The following is a 25,861-nucleotide window of genomic DNA, read 5'->3' as shown; positions in this document are numbered from 1 at the left end:
CTAAGGAGAATTTATATGATAAAAATAGCTTCAGCAGGTCAGAATTACTCTATTTTATTTTCAGCTACAAACACCTCACTTCAGTTACTCTTACACGAGTCAGAGTAGTAGTAATGCAACCAGAGACAGTCTGAGCTGCCACACTTCTTCATTCCTCACCAGACTGTATTTCACTGTGGAGAGTGACTCTAAACTCTCTGAACTTTTAAAGTGTGTTTATGGGCCAGCAGGCCATAGACCAATGCTGTTAATAAAGAAGCTGTAGTATTGCACACACAGCAGCAAATATAGTTCACAACTTAAGATCACCATAAAAAGAAGCTCTCCAATCATGACAATAAGATCCACCCATAAGGTAAGTCAAAAATGTCAAAATGTATGAGACTTCTAAGATATTATTTGTCATAAATTAATATTACAGAGCAGTTGGCTTTTCCATTCAGGCCTTTTAAAAATGTTTAGCTGTATTATAATACTTATCCCTTCTATCTCCTCAAAAAAAAAAAAAAAAAAAAAAAAAAAAAAAAAAAAAAAAAACCACCTTTCTGAGAAATTAAATTCATGACAAATTTTCCACCTTTCATTTTAGAGGTCAGAAACCAAATGGCACAATGTTTACAAGCCAGGGGGAAGAAGCATGTGCTAATCTTATCACTTCAGCTTTCTACCTGACTGCTGGAGAAGATTCAGGAGATATAATACCTAAAGTATGCCTAGAAGTGATCCTTAAAAAAAAGAAAAAAAAAAAAAGAGGGAGGGAGAAAAACTATGAAATATTTCAGGTTTGGTCTTGGGAAATTTCATCAGTTAACATTTCACCTGTTTGGCAATGCCCTTATTGAATTGGCATCAAGCCTTCCCAGAAAGCATTTTCAAGCTGCTGAGCAGGGGAATAGCAAGCAGAAGGATTTTTTAATATGTACATTATATACATGTGTGTGTGCATATGTATTCATATGTATATGTGTGTGTATATATATACACACATATATATATACATATGTATATATGTATGTGTTTTCTATTCTGGTGATGGTAAGTATAGAAATGTTTTAAGGGTTAGTTAGCATGTGGTTTGGGTTTTTTTGCTATGTAGGGAAGATTTACTGTAACATTTGTCAAATTGTACGAAAAGCTCATCATTTAAAGCAGAATTCTATACTAATGGAATCAATCCTTTTTCATAAGAAATAGTTTATGGTTTTTTGTGGATGCAGTTGGAGGGGGGTATTTATGTTGTTTAATGTTATATAAACATATAAAGAGAGACTGAAAAGAAAATCAAAATTTATTTATGTCTGTATGTCCCTATTTAATTAAGAAAGGGACTGATAATAATTGCTACCTATCTTCTCTCTTCAACCAATACAATTAGAATTATATTATAACATTTTTGTAGAGGAAAATAAATTGATCAAGCATGATTTATGAAAAATGTAATTTATGAATATTTTGTATTAAGTTGTTTTTCCCAGATATTGTTTGTCATATAGGTTGGTGAAAATAAACGTAAATTGTTTGCAAATGCATGAACCCATGTTTGAAAAAGAGGAAACTGTAACATTTTTCTGAATTTATATTTATAAATGATGGGACTGAATTTTTTCTCATGATTTTTCAAAATTTTTCAGCAAGGACAATTCAGACAATCATTTTATAACATCTCTAGCTTTAGGCCAAAGGACCAAATGGAAAGAAGCTTGCTTTAAATTAATATTATTAAGCAATAGGGCTTGAATTAAAAAAACAAATTCTTTATGAAAACAATTATATAAATGCACAGAAGTAAGAAGACTGAAAGTTAGAAAACTATCAAGATAAGAGGAAATTAGCTCCTAAAGGATCCAATAGTTCTCTGTCTGCACTTGCCAAAATTTGGTTATGACAAAATTAATCAAATTAAATTAAAAAAGGGTCTATGCCCTGTATAAATAGAAAAAACCCATGACATCCAAAATTCTCATAATGCTAACAACAAGGATGCTTAGAGTTTATGCTACAAGTATGCTATAAAGATAATACAGGAGATGTAATTTAATCATTTCAAAAACCTAAGTGGATGAATCTCTCCTTCAGATATAAGACTCCATGCACACAATTACAGAATGAAACAACACAAACACACTGCTTCTGGGTGTATAAATGCAGAACCTAGGTACAGGTCCTGTACTGGAGGTAATATATAACCTCATCCCTGATTAACCCTTTCCCATCTCCAGCAAAGTAGTTTAGTATTTTCTAGTCAAATACAAGTAGGATATTGAAGCCTGTAGCTGTGGTTCTGTATCTGGCTAGACTTAATGCATCTTCTCTGCTCCATTGTCTTTCCAATGTAATATGGCCCCCAGTATCATACTTTTTCATATAGATACAAAATTATTTAATTACATGACTGCAGATCCCTGTCTCCCAATTCTTTCTCTCGCTCCATTTTTTTAAAGCTCTTTACACAAATCTCTGATTTTCATATCTAGTGTTAAAGTCTTATACAATAAAAAATAGCTATAATCCAGTGTAACTAGATACATCTGGTTTCACTGTACATTTATTGACACTGCTAATCTCTTACAGCATTGGTTTTCCCATAGAATATTTTCCTAATTTACAGTTTGTTTCACTGTTATTCCTACTTTTTTTTTTTTTCTGTATGAAACACCCATGTAAAAATTGTGGCTAAGGAGGAAGGAGGGGTGACTTACTGAAAGATTTGTGCTGGTTCATGTCTGAGATTTATATTTAACAGAACAGTGCCTTTACCATCAAATACATCTGCATTGCCCTTGAGTAAATCACCTGCTGTGTGTTGGTATACTTGGAATGCTTACTATGTAGCTATTAATTTAATTAATGAAAGAGCCAAGCTCATCTTAGGATCAGGCCTTGGGGGTATTTCTGAAATTTCCATGCTAAATAGACTCTCTGTGTTATCTGTGATCATTATTCCTACCCCTTTCCTCAGTGTAGTCTCTCCCCTTTGTGACCAGGCAATCTTCTTGTGCCAGATGTAAAGAATTTTCAGAAGAGCAATTGTTCATATGCCCCTATGGATATTACACTGAATTATACATCACCCTCTAATTTAAACTTAGCTCACTGATATTTTTCCCACTTGTAATCTCTATAAACATTTGGTCTGTAGCTGGCTGAGCTGTTGTGTCTAAAACTGCTGTTTGCTCTCACATAAATATGTTCTCCATTGATGCTTCCCACTGAGACTATGTCTAGTTTTGATTTTTTGTGGCCTTCTAACTTCTTTGAAATATTTTGACTTTTAAAAAAATTTGGCGATTGTTCATCTGCCATGCCCATTTTCCCCCACTTTCAAAACACCACTTCCTTTTCCGTTCCCTTCCAGACATACAAACTGTCTGTTGGTTTGTGGCTTTTGTGGTAGACAAAAGATACTTAAAACTATGGATGAAATTTTTACTTCTATTCAATTATAAACAGAACTTGAGTTTAAACCCTTTCAGAAATATTTACTATCCCCAGTAAATAAAACTCAGAATTAATTCTTTGACATCATTGATTTTATTTCAAATATTATCCTGGTTCAAGTTCTTTTATATACACTACAAATACAGCTGTCAATTTTTAAATTTTATCATTAAACTCAAATATACTGACATCTTCCATTTAGTTACACATGCACTTTTGGCTTTTATACTGACACTAATTTTTATCTCATTGATTGTAATATCATACTAAATGTCATCTTTTTCTACAATAACAGTAGGTCAGTAACAAAATCCATGCATGTGTATGTAGATAGATAAAATGTAGGAGAATAGAGATAGTGGTGAAGGCAATCTCACCCCTAAGGAGTTACAGCTGTGCCAATTATCAAGCATTAAGAACAAGCCTGCCCTTAATAGGCCACAGCTGGATCCAATTAAGAAGGGTATTGTAAAAGAGCAGGTTGGCTGGTTGAGATGGAGTTTGTTGGCTGTGCTGAGAAGAAGGAGTCAGTGCTGTGAGGAGCTGCTCGTTAGATATCACTGAGAAGGTACAAAACCTTTACAATAAGATGGCGATGTGTGTACTTGGATTTCTTGAGTTGTTTTAGATGCAAAATGAGTGATTTCTACTTCCATGTGCCCCAATGGTTCATTCCTGAAGTCTATTAATTTATCTTTAGATTTTATCTCATTTTTCATTATAAGAAAAAAGAATATTGATATCTCATTTCCTTCTGCATTTCATTTTCCATTTGAACTAAACTTATTAAGAAGTTCTGACAGAGAATAAGAATAGGTCAATGGCTTAAATGTTAAGGTAAGATAGATGGTAGCTCCTAATAATAGTGCTGGGAGAAAGTTGGAAAAATCCCCTTAGAAAAGAAGTTTCCTAACAGTAAATTCTTATCATTCCCTCTAGCAAACTAGTTAATGAGCTAAACCACAGCTGGAGCACAAAGCATGAGGCTAACCTATGGCATTTACTATTTTTGGCTGCTTAAATCTAAGTAAGATCTATCTCATTAATATGTGGGAAATTTTTCCTTCTGCAAATATGTTTTGAAAAATAACCCTACAAAGGAAAAACATATTAATGTGTCTCTATTTCCCGTGGCTTTAATTTTTAAGCAAAGCTAACAGATTAAGTAGCCACAGAAACCTCCATGCCTCAAGGTTCTGTTTGTGCATAACAGAACTGACAGGCTTATACTTAAGGCAGAAGTTTTGGGTAAGATGTAAAATGCACTGGGATGTCAACATTGGCGAATATCAGGCTGAAATTCATTAGAACAATTGTGCTGAAAAAAATGATTGTCCTCCCCACTGACCTCAACTTTGTCTCACCCATGTCAGAGGATCCAAACCTAACAGGCAGCAACTGAGCCCTCCACTGGGTCTTCCGACAATCATTTCATGCAAAAAAAATGAACTTATGTAATAACCCTCTTCATTTTTTGTCATGACAATTGTCTGTCAGATGTGCCATAGAAAAATCTTTTTGTATTTTTGTTGCAAGAACAGAAATAATGAATATTTATAAAAGATTGGGTCTACAGGGCATAAATTGCCATTTGGTTAAACTGTACCTAAATGCATTCAGGTTCCTTTTTTAATTACTTCTTGTTTAAAATAATAAATTTTAAATAATTACATGTATTACTTTCATTCCCTTAGCCTTGATACTTATTCCAAGCACTTGTTTTATTATAGAAAGCATATCTAGATACTTATGCTTTTACTTTTACTAGAGTAGTTACTTGGCGATCACTCCTACTAAAAGTATAGCTCTATTAAAATTTAATAAGAGTTAAATTCTAACTATCGCAGGAGCAAAACTCTTTCACAAGTCTGTTCATGGAAAAATTGTGCATACTATGTGCTTTCCCTGAGCCTTGGCTACAGGCAGATTTTGGGGGTTTTTTTCTTCTGAAATGTAATAAATTAACTTTAGTCTTTTTTTGTTAGAGAATGAAGATCACTCTATTATAAATGCTTAGTGTTAATAAACTTAAAGCAGAACTTGGCACACGTGTAGAACTGTGATCTTTTTAGTGAAATATTAAAATGGTATCCAGTTATAACAAAGAGATTTTGAAGGCACACACATTATTTTTTAAATTTATATACCAATCTTGTGTGTGGCATGTGGGCTTGCTTTTTATATGGATTCCCCAATAGTAGAAATGGAAAAATTTAATAAATACTAGCAAATATGACAACACATCCAGCTGATGAGGAGAACAAGGTGATTGCTGTTACATTTTTACACTATAGAAAATAACTTGTAACACTATAAGAGAACTTATTTAAAATCAGGATTTTTAAAAATGTTATTTCTTGATGTCTGCTAAAGGAAAATGGAAACCTTGACTGGAAGACAATGAAAATGAATGAGTCTCAGTGTGTTGCAAAAAGTAAACACATCAGCTGTAGAATTGAAGACTTTTATAGTCCAATTAGAACTCAAATAAGAACATCCATTACAATGACATTAAAGGAGAATGACATCTAACAATATGAATTTGGTACACATCATTTCAGAAATCCTTAAAAAAATTTTTTTTTGGAAAGTAGAATCAAAGTTATTTTCCTGACATTTTGCTTAGTGGAAATAATGTTAGCAGTTAAGCAAAAATTCCTTTTTAAGGATGATATGTGAAAGAATGCATAGTAGTTGTCCAAGTCCTCACTGGCCTACACAAAGAAATGCTCATGGAATTAAGAGATTGGTCTTTTTGAACCTGATAAATAACTGTTCATGTTTTGAAGTGTCAACTTGCAGATCTCCCCCATGCAAAACATAACGTTAAAAAACGCAGAGTAACCTAAGTTCACAGCATAGACTGAAAGCAAATTATTACCTCACTGTAAAATCTGATTTTCTCTTTTCTTTGCACTAATAACCTTATAATTCAGGAATGACATTTAAGAGCTATGGATCCCTTATCTAGGTTTTCGTGTTCAAAATTTTATTTCAACTCTACTAACTTCCATGAAGACATAGAGATTTCACAGAAATGAAAAAATGAATCAGCCAAACATCCATTTGCTGGGGGTGGGGGGGGAGTGGGTGGGTGTTTTTCCTTTATTGTCTTTTTTTTTTTCTTTTTTGCCTTCCTGGAGTTTAAAATTCTAAGACATAGTAGCTTGTTTGTGAGATGCCTCACTCTTCCAGGAATGAAAAATCAAAACCAAGGGGTATTTCATACTAATAGCTTAGAATCACTGCTTCCAACCATCTTAGAGCCTCTCAAAGAGATTTACCTTCTGAGATCATAGAAAATTAAATTATGCCTTGACATTACATAACAAGTTTCTACACCTTCTAAAGAGGTGAACTAAAATATATGATCCTACTTGCTTTAAACATGACAAAACAAATTAGTCTTTCTCACAAATACATTAATTTTTGTTGCTTGGCTTAATAATTTTTACATGGCTGAGGTATACAATGATTTTTTTTTTCCCTTGGCTTCTCACTGCTTAGTTTGACATAAGGAGAAATATTTAGGACAAAGAAGGGCTAACTGTTAAATTGGGACATGAGGTATAGAAGTCTATATTCAAGATAATGTCAGAAGTTCTTTCCAGTTTGAAGATGAATACAAAAGTGGCAGTTTGATACATTGCAAGTTTCACTACTGCAATTGCATTGCTGAGATAGAAAAGATATCTTACTTGACCTAGAAATGAGTGGTTAGCAAGTGACAGTGGGTGTCTCAGCAGTCTTCATGGTGGCTTAGCCTTCAGCTGCATTCTAGTGGTTCCTGAGATGTTGGCTAAAAGCTTTCTTTCCTTTGGATAAGACAAAATAGAGAGAAGAGATTGCATGTGTTTTTTAACTCAGACATTTAGTGACTTATTCACAGACTCCTTTCTCAAGACAAAGAAAAGTAGGACTGCAGAAGCAAAAGATCACGTGGAAGGAGTGCAACAAAACGGATGGGGGGAAAAAATACCAAAACCAAATTACTAAAAGCTAAAAGAAATCACCATGATTATTTGATGAAAAGGAGTAAAAGGCAACTAGATTATAAAGGAAATATCATGTGATTATTGTTATGGAAGAGATGATCCATTGACTAGGGAGTCAGATGTTGGTAAGTTTTGAAGATGGTGAAGAGGAACAAGCAAGGAATGCAATTCAGGTTCTGCATTGAAAGATCTATAGGCATCTACTGAATGTAGCCATTGTAAACTATTTCCAGATCCTTTATTAATAAGAACTGATAATCTAAGGAGGCTATATGGGACAGAAAGATGCAAGATAAAGGTATCAAGGTGTAGCACAGGAGCCGAGGAAGGGATTGGCAGTCCCTGCGGGGGCTGGGATGCTGGCCTGTGCTAGTGAGGGGTGCAGACCAGAGCATCACCTGGCCAGAGCAGGACCCAACCTTCCCTTTCCCCTCACACACACCTGAAATGTTTCAAGCCTGCAGCTTCCTCCAGACTCTCCCACCTTCTGAAGCAGGTTGAAGAGTGGAGAGGAGACAAGCAACTCAACAAGGTTTGAGGTAAAATACGGTTATATCTTACAATAATAACAAGATGATGCAGGAAGTTCATTTTACTCTTATCCTGCGTTTCTGTGCCAAGACCATTTTATATTCTTTTTGTTAGAAAGGTGTTATTTATATGTGAATAATTAATTTATACCATTCCCAAAATATTTACCTTTCTTTTAAAATATGGACCAAATCCTAGTCTTATGGCTTTATTTCTGTGATGTACCTGTTGTCTCTTTCAAATTAAAATTTATTATTCAATGAAGTCACTCATCAAAATAAGAGGTGGCAAAGAAAAATATAACACACTCTAGAGCTACTAATACACTCTTCTGTCTTCTACCATAAAACCTGAGGATAAGAGAAAGCATGAGACCTTGTGGAAACTCAAACTTCTTTGGATTCTATCTTAAACCTATGTAGAAAAACTTTGGAGACTATGCACGAAAATACTACCTTTTTTTGTGATGTTGCCAGATGAGTTTTTCTGTGCTATTTATATTTATTGCAGTCTTTCACTGCATGCAGAAATAGCTAATGCACATTTACTGGCGTATCTCTGGAAAAAGTTCCCTGTTATATTGCTTATTTATTTAAATGTCTAGTGACAACACAAGACCATATTAAGATTAACAATCTACTGATTAATACCAGAGAGCACATTTGCAATCAAATGGTCTATATCAATGAGGCATATGGAGAACATTTTGTACATGAGTTCAGCAGTTCCTGGAGTGGTGCCATTACTCACATAAAAGCACCCATTATTCACCTCATGAGCCCGGTGTGAGCGCTTCAGAAAGCTTCATCTTATGTAAAACTCTATTTCTCATGTTTTGAAAGAGATGCTTTTTAAATGGTTTGGAATATCCACATAGGCAGTCACATTTGGCCACCCTATGAACCAGAGTGCAATACAATGCAATATCTGCTCCATGATTATAGGCAGAAAACTACAGAAAAAGGTCACTGGACATTTTGCTCATTATTCAGATGAAGAAATGAACAACTGCTGTGTTGGTTTGCAAATGAAAATCACTGTTAACACAGTACAACACAGCAGAGGTTCTGCTGCTTCTGCATTTCTGATTTTATCCTTGGGGACAAGTATTTCTTACTGTCTTTAGGCACAATTTGTGAAACATGTTGCTTTAAAAAGCAATCTAATTGACTTTTTTTATAAACAGAGATGGTTCTATCCTTTCTTCATTTTAATATGCAAGGTTTTGAAAGTTGATATTTGTTTTTTAATTATTAATTGGATAATATATTTTACTTTAATCTCACACTACTGTCTTGTAATACTTTATAGAAGGCAGATTTTAGGAAAATAATTATTTTAAAAGAGAAAATAAGTGTAAAGCATGCAAGTGTTTTGCTATTCTATCTGCATTCATAATCTCAGTTGCTGCAACTGGCTCTTTTCTATATGTGTAAGAGTTATTATGAAGCCTGTTGATATATATAGATATATGTATACACAAGCTTACATAGATATAAGCCTGTATATGCATGAGCAAGCAGGTACTAAACTGGGGAGCATGTCTATAGCAGTGAGGAATATAGGTCATTGTTGCTGAGGTTTACAAAACTTACTGCTTGTGTGCCGGCTTTGTGCCTGACGATCTTCTCAAGGATCTCTGATGAAACTCTCTTCCTGAAATCCTTGCCATGTGCTCCCCCTGTTGCAGGGGTTTACTTGGGTGGATATGAAGTATTCAGGATATGGCCCATGTGCCTTAGATTTGTTACCTTGACTCATGGTGTGGAGAAAGAGCCATGAGACAGAGAAAAGTAAAAGTTAGAGAAATAGGATTGCTGAGACAAGATCACTAATAAAGCAAGAGGAAAAACAACAGCAAGGAATGGTTTAAAGCCCAAAAGAAAAAACAGGGAGGCTAATTAGTTTTGCTGGGGGTCACTGGGTTGAGTGGTCAGAGCTGTCAATTGATGGGAGACAGCAGCTCAGCAGCATCCAGGACCTGTCATGTGTAGATCTGAGGCTAACACTGCTGGCCTGGGTGTCACCTGTCTGGCACCTGTGTGCTGTGGTACATGGTCTTGGTGTGCTGTATCAGGAAAGATGAGCGTGACAATGCTCAGCCACAGAGCTCCCTAAAACTCCTTTATACTTCAAAGCTGTGTATATGCCATTTTCAGAGAGGCTGTGCTCCTGGCTGAAGATGTCTGGACAGAGTCCCAGATGGGGGGCTGTGACAAAAGGAAGAATTCCTTGTGCTTCATCATGGAGGCTACATGGCAACACCTGGTAAGACTCAACTCCACAGAACACATGGCTTGCTATCTGTCAAGAAAGATGTTAGCCAAAGAAAATGGATAGACCTTTTCTCATTGTGCCTTGTTAAAGTGCAGGCTTAAAAGGACAACAGGCACTTTTATATTCATGACCCAGCTGGTGCCATGCTGCAGCTTTTCTGTTAACCACTCACACTCTTCTTTGCCTGAGCTCAGCTATAAGAACACCACAAACCTTATGTTTCAAATGTCAAGAGCAATGGCTTTCAGCACAGAGCATGTAAAACTATTTCTCATTTAGAAGTACAGGATGACTGTAGAAAAATGTAATTTCAGTTAGAACACTGACAGTAAATGCTGGGACTGTCTAGAGAAGCTTTAAGCAAAATGAAAGACACATATATAGATTTTTGAGCAATAATGGTTGAACACTGGGTATATTTTTGAAAGATATAGAAATGGGGATAGGTAAAGAAAGTATTTTAGTTGGATAAACTAGCAACTGGATGTGGTATTACAGTAATTGTTTGGGAGCCTGGACTAATTGTGACTGAAATCTTGCCTTTTTTATTACCAAATGATCTAGCCTTCTCTAAAGCAGCAGAGACATAACATACTTTAACGTATATGCACTTTTGTGAATTGATGTTGGCGTTACCTTTGGCATCTCTCTCCCTTGTCTCATTAATGAAGTTTCTCCTTCTCTATAATTATCATTAGTAACTGATTGCACACCTTGAAGAAGAATACTTGTGTTTTGGTTTTGGGGGCTCTTGGACACTGAGTGGGGCTGGAGGTTTTATTTTTTGCCCATTTGATCAGTGCAATTGCAACACTTATAAATCTGCTTCGTTAACATAACAAATCATCTACTTCATTGCCATATTTGAATATGTCAATTTCCAATTCAATCTCAAGATTCTTCCACTATAATTATATATATGTCTTTGTGAACATATATAATTAATCTAAAGTGTCATGGTGAGTAAAACCTGCTTCCACTGGTGTCTTCTCTTTGTTGCATCCTCTGCTGCCTTGTTTACCTATGTAATATACATTATTATAAAGAAAAAGAATAAAAATACAATACTCAGTTATGTACTTTAAAAGATGTTTTAATCCTTAACTTTCATGCAGACCAGATAATCAGTACTGGAGCTCTACATCTGCAACATATCAGCATTATAATTTTTTTTCTGTGATTAATAAATAGTGATTTTCTCATAGAACTTGTCACTTAGAAATAAGTATTGATTTGTCCAGTTAAAATGACTAAGACAAGGTGATTACATGATGTAAAATCCTTGTGATTAAAGCTGCTTTTGACAGATAGCACTAAAACATTCCAGATTATGGCACACAACCTGGTTAATGATTAGGATTTGTTCAAGGCACAACAAATCTTGTTCTTTCAAGGCAGAAATCTGAATGCAAGTGAAGCAGAAGGAGTCCATATTCTGTTCACATCACAGCACTGAGTACACTTTTTTTTCCTTAATATGTGGTTGTTTTCAAGGGCCAGAGCAACATACCTTTGGAATCACAAGTCAAACATTTTATTTAAACTTCATTTTCCACTGAGATATAAGATATCAAAAAACACAGAATATGCTGAGTTGGAAATTATCCACAAAGATCACTGAGCCCAACTCCTTACCCTGCACAGGACAATCCCCAAGAGTCACAACATGTTCCTGAAAATGTTGTCAGGATTGATGCTGTGACAACTTCCCTGGAGAACCCTCTGAGTGAAGAACCTTCTGATATCCAACATAAACCTGCCCTGATACAAGTTCAGGCCATTCCCTTGGGCCCTGTTGCTGGTCACCACAGAGATGAGCTCAGTGTTGGCCACTCCTTTTCTCTTCAGGAGGAAGTTGTAACTGCAGTGAGCTCTCCCCTCAGTCTCTTCTCCAGTTTGAGCAGAACAAGTGACCTCAGCCACTTCTCATGAACCTTCCCCTCAAAGCCTTTCACCATCCTCGTAGCCCTCTTTTGGGCTCTCTCCCACAGTTAATGTCTTTGTAATGTTCTGGTGCCCATAACTGCCCCCAGCACACAGAGCAGAGCAGGACAATCCCCTCCCTCGCCTGGCACGGATGCTGTGCCTGATGCACCCAGGACAGGGTTGGCCCTCGTGCTTGCCAGGGCACTGCTGACTCACACTTAACTTGCCATTGACCAGGACCCCCAGGTCCCTCTCATAGCACTGCTTTCCAGCATCTCATTCCCGAGTCTCTGTATATCCAGGATTTCCCCATCCCAGGTGCAGAATTCAGCACTTGCTGTTGCTGAACTTCATTTGGTTGGTGACTGCCCAGTCCTCTAATTTATCAAGGTCTCTCTTCAGGGCCTCTCCCAGTTTTGTATTGTCTATAAACTTGATCTGTATCCCTTCCAAGTCATGCATCAAGTCATTATCAAGTCATTTATCAAGATGTTGAAGAGCACAGATTCTAAGATGGAGCCCTGCATAACTCACTAGTGACACACATTATTATATATAATATATATTATATATAATATATATTATATATATTATATAATATATAATGTATTATTTGGTTTGGTCTATTGCCAAGATAAAGATTTTTTTGTCAGACTTATAGATAAAAGAAAAATGTATGAAAGAAACAAAAAAAAGTAGTGGTTTTCTTCTTTTGATTATGTTTTCAATTTTAAAGTTTTGCATTCGGTTTCCTATTTTTATAAGGACTCTGGCAATATTGGGTCCTAGTTCTTCATTTTTTCTTTTATTCCCTTTCATATTGGTATAATTTTTAGGTAAGAATACCTCAATTCATGATTTTATCCTAAAAGTACTTTGAAGACTGTGAGTGTCTGAGCTTTTACTGTATGTTTTACAATGAAATGAAATTCCTATTTATATTTGGAAAGATGTTGTGGATTTGGCTTTTTAAAGCAGAATTTAAAAGATCTGTTTTGTATGTTGCTTTTACTTGCTTGGGATGCAAAACTCCCTGTAACTCTGAGAGCAGCATTTCATAAATGAAATTTACTATTATTGCTGGTTTTTCCACAGTAAAAGCTATTGTTAGCGACAACTGAATTGCAGCCTTAAAACTCCCTGTCCAATGTCATAATGTTGCACTCTTCTGTTTGGGCTTAGAGATCTTATGCTTGGGTTAAGCTAAAAAAATGTTGGTTGACTGAAGCTGGTTCCACTTTTTAATGGAGAAAACATATTTTACAAGAATTTGTATACAAACAAAGCGGCATCTATTTACAAAACATGATGCATTTTAAAGCACTCATTCTCATTAGAACACCAAAAAAAATGGAAGTTGAAAGATGAAGGTCAGAAGTTTTGCTGCTGTAAATATTGTGTTTAAATGAAGCTTTGCCTGTTCATAAATATTTGTCCACAAATGTCTCCTACTGGTGTGTCTCAATGAGGAGTTATCTTTCACAATGTGCTGATCTTAGTGGTGAGTGGAAGTCAGTGCATATGGCTAATTGTGATAGATATCACTTGAAACTTAAACCATCTTTTTCATCACTTAAGTAATTAAATTAAACTTTTGAGAAATTTGCTAGATGTCTCATTGCAACTAAAGCGTAACTTCAAATTGGAAGTTTTAAAAGGGTACTTTGTTCTCGTTTCATTATTACATAATATTAGGCAGCAAGAAACTCAAAGGTTTCATTGTAATACGAATTTTATGCAAAACCATTTAGTGCATTAATACCTAACCTTTAAATGAATGGATTCTTTCTTAATGAAATAGCAATATTATTTTATGGCTGAGATTATCTGGCAGACTGTGTTAACTTTGTGAGTCCTGTGTGATTTACTGTGCTCCAATGGTGTATTGCTGTAGGCTGCTAGAATAGTTAAAAGGAGTCTATGAAGACTGTTAAGACGAAAAGACAGGGTAACAAGCTGACACAAGTGAGCTTTAAGTGTCCTATTTCATAAAATTTCAGAAGAGGTTGAAAAACCTTTCAAGGAGAAATCAGTTTACGGCCTATATTCAGTGTAGGAGCTTTGGTGTAACACAGGAAATATTTTCCTTTTTGATAAAATAATTATTTTAAAATAGTCCAGTTCACTTAAAAAAAATCATAGGTTCTTCTACTATTAAAAAAAAAATGTAGAAAAGAGTAGATTAATAAAGCTTGGAAGAAAGTGATACAAATCCTGTTTCTTTCTGTTCCTGCCTGGTTAGGGAATTCATCTTGGTTGATGGAGGCACAAAATCAATTTCTCCCTTGCTTGAAAGGTATTAATCCCATATTATAAGAAGAACTCCTTCTTACTCCTTCTATGATGTATATTGGGGTGGTTACACTCAGTATCTCCCCTTGACTGTGACCCTGTCAGTATTGGATATGCATCAAGACTGACTCTAGGACCTGATGGCTTTAACTGTACTTCATTCATTCCCCCAAGTATGACTGACTTTGCCTTCTGAGCCCAGTGGCCTATATTAACTGCAGATACTGAACAAATGCCGCCTTTCAAATATCTTTCAGGCAGATGTTTGGATTTGAGACATGAAAATCATATTCAGAACAAGAATTTCAATTAAATATGCCCACAATTAAGTTGATGTGCTGTTGTCTCTCTCAACCATTGACTATTTAAGTAGAAAACCATCACCAGGTGAAACTGAAACTAGCTTACTCCAGAGTTTTGTATTATAAGGTACTTAGCATAGTCTGGAGGTAAGTGCAAGGGTAACTGCATTTGGGTCAGGCACCACGGGGGAGGTGGATGGAACCAGGCATGGAGGAATTTACAGAACACAGGGGCTGGAATATATGAATGAGTGGCTGTCATCGGCATCACCACATGCATCCTTCAGGTCTATGAATGGTCTTTAATCAGGCTCTTTGTAATTTTTCCCCCCCGCCAAATATTTTCAAAGTAGGAATAAAATTATACTTTCCTATCACAAAAATATTTAGTCCTGTCTACAGTTATTTTCTTTTGCCTTAGAAGTTGTATGTATAACAATATATCTCATTTTGTGTATGTGCAAAATATATGTATTTATGCCTATAACTTTACATAAACATCTATATGTATACGTCAGATTATTTTGTTCTCATTTTTAGAACTGTGGTACATGGCATTTGATTTTTCTGTTAGCTGTGCCTGATACCTTTAAGTAAGAAATGCTTGGATTAGGTGTAAATCCCTGAATAAAAAGGGAATTTTTTAGTCATTTGTCCCATTCCCTGCCCTGGCATGCTGCTGGTGCTGGCTAAATTTGCTGGGAAGGGAAGCTTCTCCAGGGTAGGATATGTCTCACAGGGGAGAGTGGGCATTGTAAACACTGAGAAATGATGAGACAAGTTAAGGGTGGCACAACGGCAACTCTCAGACATGATAAGGGAAAAAAGTGATGTTCCTGGAAGCAGATAACATGGTGTGGAGCTGCATGGAGATTGGATGGGCACAGTGCAGGAAGTCTCTAAGGGACTCCAGCCTGCGGGGAAGCCTACGAGAGGCTGCCCTTTAGGGTGCATGTTTGGGATGCCCTTCATTTTGTCTCTCTTAAGTAATCGGAAGTTGTTCTGTTTTAAAAGATGCTTTTAACACTGTTTTTGCTCAAGTAAAAGTAGGATTCTGATCTTAAAAGTCCTGGTAGCTTTTTAGAGGTGGCAGGCTGCATGATTAGATCCATTAAAGACAGTGGCAAGATAATGTGTCGTTGTAAGGGAACAAGAAAGTGCTTATTATCTGCTGCATTCCAGTTTTATTAGTCTCAAGATCATATTAAAGAACACACAGGGAACCATGCACAATCCAAACACCTTTACTGTTTCTAAAGAGAAGGAACATGGTGGGCAGAAAGTCTGCTAGAAAAGTGGAGTGATAAGTGCTTTGGGATGACTCTGTCAGAGTGGAAGCTGGCTAAGCAACATTAAAAGGTCTAAATAATACAGGTGCATCAGCAATCAGCCTTTTTTATCCTGAATGTTTGATACCTTTGAGGAATCAACAGAACATGCTGTGTTAGGCAAAAACTCTGTTAGTTGCTTCAGTCAACTTTTGCCACAGTCTTCCAGCAGGAAGCCCCTTAAGAGAAGAAAACCTTAAGCCTCCTGCATTAATTCTAATTTGTACCCAAGTGTAACTCAGGCCTTTGTCTGAGCAGTGTTACTGCAGAATACTCTGTTGAAGGTCACACATTGGAGTGGGTGCTCTCAGTGACACCCAGCAAAGAAGGGGTCCTGAAAGAAGTCTTATAGCTTGGTAACCAGAACAATAACTTTCCCAAATACTTTCTGCCAGTGAAGAGTCCAAATTGTCACATCTGCTTGGTATTTTTTTCCAGTGTATTCTGTGGATATCACCAGTGCTTTCAGAAATGGGGCATCCGAAGAGGAGCCTATTCTTGAGCAGAAATCCAGGTACTTTTACACAGGGCAGGTGACATGGGGCCAAGAGGAAGAGAAAGAGAGGACTGTGTCATGGGAAAGAGGAGAAAGGATGTCAACTCCTCACTTAAACCAAATCACAAAAGACAGATCACAAGGATACAGACTGAACATAATCAGTTCTCACAGATCTGCAAAGGCATGTAAGCTTCTGGGGAAAAGGGTCTCTTGAATTATTACTTTAAATATCAATCAGCAGTATATTCAGAACCTGTGATCAAAGTCAGTCCCCAAGGTTTGTTAAGCATCTGTCTGACACATCATCCAAAGTGTTTTAATTACAAATCAGAAATCTTGTTCCTCCTGAGGGATAACTGGGGAGACTAGATGCAGGTTGCATGTGGAAATAAATCTGAAAAGTCAAGAGGGACCCTTAGAGAAGGGTAATGGAATCCTGGTCCTTGGGTGCAGGAGGAAAGGCTGGTGAAAACTCGAGTCCCAACCCTTCAGGTTGTGCTTAGACTTCAGGGCTCCCCCATTCCTTCCCTCCTGGGAGATGGTGCTTCAGCAGCGCTGGGGTTCATAGCCTGGTAGCTGTGCAGGATGAGCAAAGAGCTGGAGCCCTGCAGCAGCCCAGGGCTTGCAAGGGGAAGCCTTCTCCAGCTGTGTGCCCAAGGAAGCTTCCTCAGCAGCATAACACCCAGGCACCACTCTGGTGCTTCCTGCTCCCAGCCTGCAGAGCCAGGACACTGCCTGCAGCTGTGAATCTGCAGTGCCTCACCCACAGGGGAAGGTGTGACACATTTCATCAGTGATACGTGAGTAAAAATCCAATGAAATGTCAGTTTTCACAAACATTTCTTTCTGATGCATGCTGCCAACTGTTTTAACAACTGCAGAAAAAAAATCCAGTCCTTTTCCAAGCTTCTGCAACAATCTAATGTATCAATCTTCTGTGGCTGTTTTAAGCTGATTCAGTGGTAGTATTCATATATAAATATATGTATATTTATAAATATTATATGGTCCAGAAGGCTAAATTCATTTAAAAAATATTAATGGACAAAATGGGAAATACCACGTCAGTTATCATAATAATATTATGTCTCTTTATATCCAAATTAAGATTGCAAGTTTGTTGGTGGGTGAAAAACTATAAGGCAAGAGGAAGCTGACTGCTAATGGTACAACGGATGGGATAATGGGCACCAAAGAGGGTTCTTGATGTGGTAGGTGATTGCAAGCAATGAGCAATATTTCCACAATATTTGAGAGAGAAGTGGATGTGTTCCTTTCACTTGTTATGTTTGTTTTTTTCCATTTGAACAGATGCTGTTGTCACTTGGCAAAGTACCCCTTCATAAGGTCAATTCCAAAACATTAGGATTGCTTCTCTTGATTTATGCTCTTATTGTTTTCTGCATGAAAAAGCTATGGCCTCTTCCTTCCAGTTAATGTGCCAGTAGTTTAATTAATTTTGAAAGTGGAAGAGAGTGCAGGAGACAGCTGATATTAATGAGCTGTACTAACAATGTTAAGAACTGCCTGGAACTATTTATTAAAAATAAGAGTAGGGTTTTTTAATATGTTTTAGAATAACTGCAATAAGTAAATTCAGACTAAAACCAGAATTTTATGTTATATGCCTATCTGCATATAGCTACTGTACCCCAGGGAAAAAAAAATCTGCTCTGAACCTCAGCTCTGTGTTAATTCCATACTTTATAAAGTTCATAAAACAAAAACTCCTGCCTACAAATGACTTGCCCGTTTTGAAAACTAACATGTGACTTATAGCTAAGGGAGGCTTTTTAGCTAAAATTTTGCAGTTTGATGGATCAACGTTTCAGGGATTATTTTACCTCTGGATAAGTCTGCTTCCTCCTCTGTTTTTATACTCCTATTCCCCAAATGTCCCAGTTGAGTGGTCATTGACCTAGGTACCATACATGCATACATTTTTAAAGCATGTACATTTTTGTATCAACAACAGCAAAATGTTGTTAAGATGAGAAGAAAATAATGTGCCAACACCAAAGATATTCATTAATCTAAAGAACAACTAGTGGTAGGGGGGGGGAAATACCCCACAAATTCACAGTATTTCAACTCACTTGAATAGAGGCAACCCTGACATCTTCAAAATAAGGAAACTGGGGCAGCAACTATTATCACACATCTAAATAGATGTCTAAATCTATCCTGATTATGCCATATTTATTTCAGTCTTAATATTCTATGAGTTGGTTGTCTACTATCTTGTCAACTTCCATTTTGAGCTGCTGCTGTTCTTAATGAATTTATTTATTGCATTTCCTTATGACTTTCTTCACTATTCTGCTCCATTTTGGATTAAAAGAGATTTTTTTTAAGTTTGGTTATAAAGATTTCCCTCAGGCTTCTTAGTTTTGGGCCAAAGTGATATTCTTCTTCCTTTTTATTACACTCAGATAAATACTATGTTATTTTGGGCCTATTTCTTCCAAAAATATATGAACCTTGTTTGTCAAGTGCCAGGAAATATTTGTTCAAGCTGACCATGAACAGTGTTTTCAAGTGTTTTCAAAGAATCTAGGAAGGGGACTAACTTCATCATTATCCTGAACACAGTAGAAAAGGAGAGATCAACATAATTCAATTTGTTTCACTGCTGTGATCCCAGAGCATTTGCAGTGTGAACAGGAGCAATGCCTGACCAAGTCTTTGTACCTATGGATACGTTCACCCCTGCAGGTACAGGACAGCACTAATAGCTGATGGAAGAGCCCCTTTTACTCTTTGACACAAAATTTTCACAGACATCAACAAGGTGTGTATTGAGAAAGGAAGATGCAGATGCTAAGGAATGCCTTTTGCATAGGTGAAATTGTTTATAATTTTAACTTTTATACAGCAAAAGGAAAGAGATCCAAGTTCCAGGGTGGAGGCAAGGAAGAGAGACCCAACTACTCAGTCCTGACACTGTAGAGGAAACTTTAACCTTGCTTGGAAGGGTGAATAAACCTCAGTGGATATAAAGGAATCAAAGCTTACTTAGTGTTAATGCAGAAATCCCCTTTTTCTAATGCTACATATAAAGTGTTTCAATGCTTACAATATATATTAGGTATTAGAAGGTAGATTTTACACATATCCTTCTCTGTAACTGTAGAAATAAGAATATTTTTTATACTGGCAATTAACTCCCTTAGTGTGTACATTTACACAGGATTAATTGTAGAGTGAAAATCATATTTTTCATACTGTTCTTAATGATTAGTATATTTAGCATGTAATCAAATATTCAAATGTGTATTCATGTGAAGTGGTATTCCAGACCTTAGGATATGTTGATATTTATTCCAATTGAATACCTCTTCATTTTGAAGAGGTGATAAAATTTTTTGCTCTTTAAATTAACAGTTAAGTAGGACTGATGTGTATCCTGATTCCATGAACAAGGTAAGTGAAATTTTCCTTTCTCTGGAGAGATGGTAACTCTTATCACAAGCAGTGACTTAGGAAACAAAAGTGTGCTTGCAATGACTTCGGAGAAGAAGGCGTCAGGGAAAGACCTTCAGCTGACGGTGTGAAAATCAATTTACAAGTAGAATTTAAAGACTAAAACTAGGTTATAAGCAGAATTAAGCAGTTGCAGCACAGCTTCAGAAAGCTCATGAGTGAAGTGCTTATCCACAGAGAGAAAAGGTAATATACTTACATAACAAAAATGAGATAATAAAAGTAAGTGATCAACACATGGGTTTCTGTCTGCTGTCAATATAGACTTGCACAGTAAAGCCAAAAGAAGTCTGGAGTGACTCAGGCCCAATATACGCAAAAGAAGAAGAGAAATTTGCTAAACTTTTATTTAGCAAATGAAATAGCCACAACAACCACAATTACAGTTGGATGCCAGCAGTTACTCCTTTCCCATGCAGTAAAAAAGCTATGTTCATTTCATGACTGATGGTCTCAAGGTGAATTCCAGTTAAGAAAGGAAAAAGAAATTAATTACAGGTTATATAATCCCTGAGCATGCTAGAAGTCTTCACCATGACGTTTCTTTCCTGTTTGTGTCATTCAACCAGACAATAACAGCTAAGCAATAATAGTGGAGGTACTTAATCTTCTTTCAGTGCTGGACCAACACTTTTGCCTTGGGCTTGAAAAAGGAATTGGAAAAAAAAAAGAATATCTAGTATTGGTTGTTACTTGGAACATACCTGCTATCTTTACTCTAACTTTCTTTCACAGCTAAAAATTACCACATAGTTAAAATTATAACATCTGCAAAAAGATATTATTACCAAGATGTATTTTTTAAATTTCAGCAGATCAGAAAAAACAACAGTCCAAGTGCCAAATTAAGCTTGTAGGCTACCATGAGGGATTTTTACTTACCGTCACGTATACTGTGACATATGATAGTCTAAAAGACATGGCCTTGCTATGGGGGGGGAATATACTTCTGCACCAAATTCTCTTTTCTGATATAAATCTAGATTATTGCCAAGCCAGTTATAATAGAGCCAGCCCATGTTATTTAGTCCTCACTATTACAGTTCCAATTTTGTTAAGAAATGAATGCAGTGCATTCTTTAGGAGAAAAAAATACTAACAGGATGACAAAAAATATATAAACTTCTGGAATGTAAGAAAGCATCAATATAACCTTTATTTTACAGTCCTAGTCAGTCACTCTTGTGATTTTTGAAATTCTAATGTTTGGCAGAGATTATTTTTGTAAAGATTTCTATTGATGGTGAAATTGTAAATTACTGTAAGAAAGAATTCAATATTGCTATATAAAATAAAGTGCATAGTTATTAGGGTATGACCTGCAGATAGCATTTTATAGTTTTAATTCCTTTTGATTTCAAACATACCTACTAATTTCCATACATTCTGGAATTATGCTGAATTTTAATATGTCATTAAATTAATAATTTCTGTCTGTTCTAATATAATTTTTTGTTACGGGACCTGGAGAAAATTGATCTTAGCACCTTGTGTGGTGACTGTAAAACTGATATATCATTCACAGCACCAGCAATGCAAATCCCCACGAATGTGGAATAAGAATCAGTTTCCATCAAAATAGTTTGTGGTTTTTTTCTGAAACTCAAGACACTCAAGGCATAAAAAGGCAGAAATGAATGATGTCTGGCATCATTTTAAAGGTCAAAAAATACATTTATCATTCCTAATATATTTTATGTTTCTGTAATTAAATTATATTGTTCATGTGTTTTTCAGACAGTCCTTGTATGAAACCCAGGGAGGTATAATGAATACTATTTATAAAGACAGAATGACAAGATTATTGGAATGAATGCTGTATGAACTGTACAGCTTAAGGGTGAGTGAATAAAATTTTCCATCAATGATATTCATAATTATTACAGTTTTGCTACTTTAGGAAAGACTGAACTACTGAAGTATGCTTCAGTTTTGACTTGGCATTTAGTCAAATGCATTGACTGGGCTAAGTAGGAGTGCAATAGTTATGTCTCCTCAGCTGAATGCACTGGGCATAGCCAGAAAGTGGAGTTGCCAGAATCTCTGTCATGGCACCCTCGCTCCCTGCTCTGGTCCAAACTGAAGCAGCAAAGGATTTAGGTTTTGCAGTACCCAAATTTGAGTGATGCTCTGTTTGTGAGGTACAATTGAAAACTGTGCAATAGTCTAGCCAGCACACCTGAATGGCAGCTACTAGAGTTCTGAGTTTATTTACGAAGGCTCCTGCATAGAAAATTTTAGCAATCATGTGGTTAGAAGTCTATTCTAAAGTTACTCTTCTCTTGTTAAAATACATTTGTTCTTTCAAATTTTATTATGATTTTATATGTGAATTTTCTCTCCCTCTGTTTTCATTTTGTATGTACTTGCTGAGAACAATGCAATGCCTTTTCAAGCTCTATATTTTGTTAGACAAAACAAGCTTAGTTCTCCCTTCAGCATTTCAATAGTCCTCAGCAGCTGTTCTGGTACAAATTAATCTTTCCTGAATATAGGTGACCAGCTTATGTATGGTATTCCAGATGGAGCTTCAGCAGGAACTTGTATGATAACCATAAGGTTTTGTATTATTTAATAGAATTATCTTACTATTTATAGTCTTTACACCTTCTTCATGGTATATTAGTTTGATAAATATTAGTCATCCTGTAAATGGGTATAATTTTCATCTTGTTCAGTGAAGAGCTACAGCAGACACCACACCTCAGAATACCCAGACTTTGCATTAATAGTCTTTGTTTTCTGGTGCCTACTTCGGCAAAAAAATTTCTGTAGTGAGAAATGTACTGGTAGGATATATTTCTCTAGAAACAAAACACCAAAAGAATATATATAAAGCAGGCCAGAAAGCGGGCCTTTTTTTTCCTCTCTTGTGCCATGAGGCAAAATTTGTGGAGAGAGAGTCTTAAGAACATTGTCTTAATCAATATGATCAACATCACAACAATAAATAGGTAAGAGTCATTGCAGGTATAACAAAGTGAACATTTTTTGTGTAAAAAAGAATAATACGCCTTTATTTGGTGTCCCTGTTAAATGTACATTCTTTCTGAAAAGAATAATGATACTATTTTGGACGGAAGACACCATTAGAACTATAGAAAACTATTGCCCATTTTACTGTCAAAAGTTGTAGTTTTCCAAGACCACAATGCTTTCATGGAAGCATTCCAATTTCTCACCAACTCTATTATAAACACGGATTTGGGCAGCTGAGGAGTTGGAACTTTCCACATACTAAGCAGCAACATTCTCCAAAGGTTTTAATGTGACTGGAATATCTTGCAGGTTTAGATCCTAAAGGAGCTGTATATCTCTCTGTAATTTCTACAGAATAAAATTCCAGTGCTGAATTAGTCTCTGGACTGACAGAAATGAGTGAAGAGGCTCTGTCAAATAAGGATACAAGATGGACACTGCCCTAAGAATCCACAATCCAGAAGAATAGTCAGTCCCGCACTATTGCATTTATGGCTTGAAGGGTCAACATCCCTGATAGTTGATAAAACAGATAAGTACAAGAATCCACAATTTCACCAGTCAAGACAGATTGTGCAAGAGCTAAAACTACACTCTCCTTGGAATTTTCTCTTAAATGCTATGGAAGAATAAAAGAGCTATGCCAAAAGAAAAGTGAAAACTGCATACAAAATATTTTCTACTCAGTAATACTAGTCACAATTCTCTGTTGTTTTCATTAAACTAAAAAAAAAAAAAGTAAGATCCAGTTATATGCATTTGAACAACGAAACTGGATTTAACACCTTCCTAAAGCAAATGAATAAAATCACTAATGTTGAAGAGATGGTGCCATTTTTGAAAAGATTTTAATATAATTCTTCCCTTTGATTATTCAAATGCTTTTAAGACATTCTATAAACCAAAAAGTAGTTGTTTTCTGGAGTGGTAGATAAACACAATATAACCTCTTACATTATGCTGGCTTTTAAATAAGGACTTGTCTAAAAGTAAAATTTGTATCATTACCCTGTGATTTAGTAGAATCTTATTTCATGAGTATTCTTGTTTGGTCAGATTATAAATCATTTATTAGCATTAATATTCAGTAATTCACATGTTTTATCCCACCTAAAGATTTCAGATCTGCAGCACTGTGTCAGTTTTGCTGCGAGTGCAATATGGAAGTAATCTATAAAAGTACTGACATAAAAATCTGATTTAGAATGGTGTGGCTGAATGTTCTGAACAATTTAGAGTCTGAGATAAAGCACTCTAAGTTCAAGGTGGTATTTCTGGCAGCTGCACTGAGTACTTTTTGTAGGATGTGTGAACAGCCCAGACCTCTTGAATCACTGCTGATGCTACCCAGACAGATCATAGCTGTGCTGAGTGGGCATAGTCTGTACACAAAAGCAACTCAATTCATTCCACAACTTTGCAGTCCAGATCAATATAAACACTGATATATCTCCACCACATTCTCAACACTTCTGTGTGACAAAAACAGTCTCCTAAAATCCTATAAAAAGGAAACTCCTCTCAATGGAATGCATCAAGCTCAAATGTGATAAATTTTCAATTGTCTTACATTTTTTAACTGTTTAATCAGCACTCCTTTTTTTCCACCTCCCACCAAATCCAGGCTGTTACCTAGCAAAGTGGATTATCATTGCTATGCAGTGCATAACAACTGATGAAAATGGTCAGATTATAGAGTTTAACAATGCATGGTGAAGGATGTTTCATTTTATTTTATTTTAGAATGACTTTTATGACAGCATGTGCTGGCAGATCATGTTGATTAAACAACTGATAATGCCATGTTGTAAACACTGAGATTCTTGGTACTCCATGCAGAATTAGCACTAGAAACTGAACTGGGCTGCTCCTTTCTGAACATAGTCTTACTGAAAAAACATCAGAATCCCATTATTGTTTATACTCTGTGATAACTACAGAGTATGCTGTACTTAACTTTTCAGAGAGACAAAAAAGTGAAGCCTAGTCTCTAGCTTTCTGATCATAGAGATTTTTTTAACCTATTTTTTAAAATTCTGATGTCATGTATGAGTTCACTATATGGAAAAATGCTTTTATGTTGCTTCAGTTCATTACTCTGTACTGATATTATCACAAGAATGTTATTAACTTGGTTTTTTTTATAATTAATATTGATTGTGTGTTAGTCTGTGAGCAAGTAAAATGGCCTTCAGTTCCAGTCTGTAGAAAACCTACTCAGAAATTTAATAGATATTTCTTTTCACATCTTTTAACTCGCTTAATGGTGCATCTCTCTTGCCCAAAGCATTTCATATTTCAGTTAGAAGGTGAGGAGTAAAGGAGGCAACTAGTTTAACCATTGTCTATCCAATTTTCATGCTTCCAGCATTTTTAAACTTCTAGCTGAATCTTTCCAAGATACTTTCCCAAAAAGAAGACACAACTTGAGAAAATTAAAGAGAATGTGAATGTATCTCTTGAAGGCCCAAAAGACCATTTTACACTTGTTGTTTGATTATTTGTATTTGTTCCTTTCAGTGTTTTGTCAAATCTACCATGGTCTAATAAAGAGAGGCAAATCACTACTCTTCTTGCTTTTCAGGAATGCCTCAATAAAGCCATATTTAAAAATAAAAAATAACTTGGCTCAAAATAGAGAAGACTCTGAAATAAAATACCAGATTCAAAAATTTGCCAATTTTAATAGAATTAATTTCTGACTCCTAACTTTACATCTCAATTCCATCATGACACTGTTGAAAGTGTATAACTCATCATATTAAACAAAAATCTGAAGAAAGTAAACTGATAAATTATTTTACATTAATG

The 25,861-nt window shown here is 35.9% G+C and overlaps 1 long non-coding RNA gene across 2 annotated transcripts; it reads left to right on the top strand.

The window, feature by feature from the left end:
• Window positions 1-261: 261 nt before the first annotated feature.
• On the top strand, window positions 262-25,655 carry LOC135300017 (uncharacterized). Of its 2 annotated transcripts, none has more exons than XR_010361879.1 (6): window positions 262-355; window positions 10,124-10,232; window positions 16,528-16,603; window positions 19,304-19,379; window positions 21,809-21,911; window positions 23,405-25,655. It is a non-coding gene; the product is annotated as an uncharacterized LOC135300017 (long non-coding RNA). The 2 variants fall into 2 exon arrangements; XR_010361880.1 differs by lacking the exon at window positions 262-355 and adding an exon at window positions 7,888-7,972.
• Window positions 25,656-25,861: the final 206 nt, after the last annotated feature.

This window comes from Passer domesticus, chromosome 4, assembly GCF_036417665.1.
Source record: "Passer domesticus isolate bPasDom1 chromosome 4, bPasDom1.hap1, whole genome shotgun sequence".
Taxonomy (NCBI): domain Eukaryota; kingdom Metazoa; phylum Chordata; class Aves; order Passeriformes; family Passeridae; genus Passer; species Passer domesticus.
Note: the sequence above shows the minus strand (reverse complement) of the source record. Positions and strands in the feature narration are given on the sequence as shown.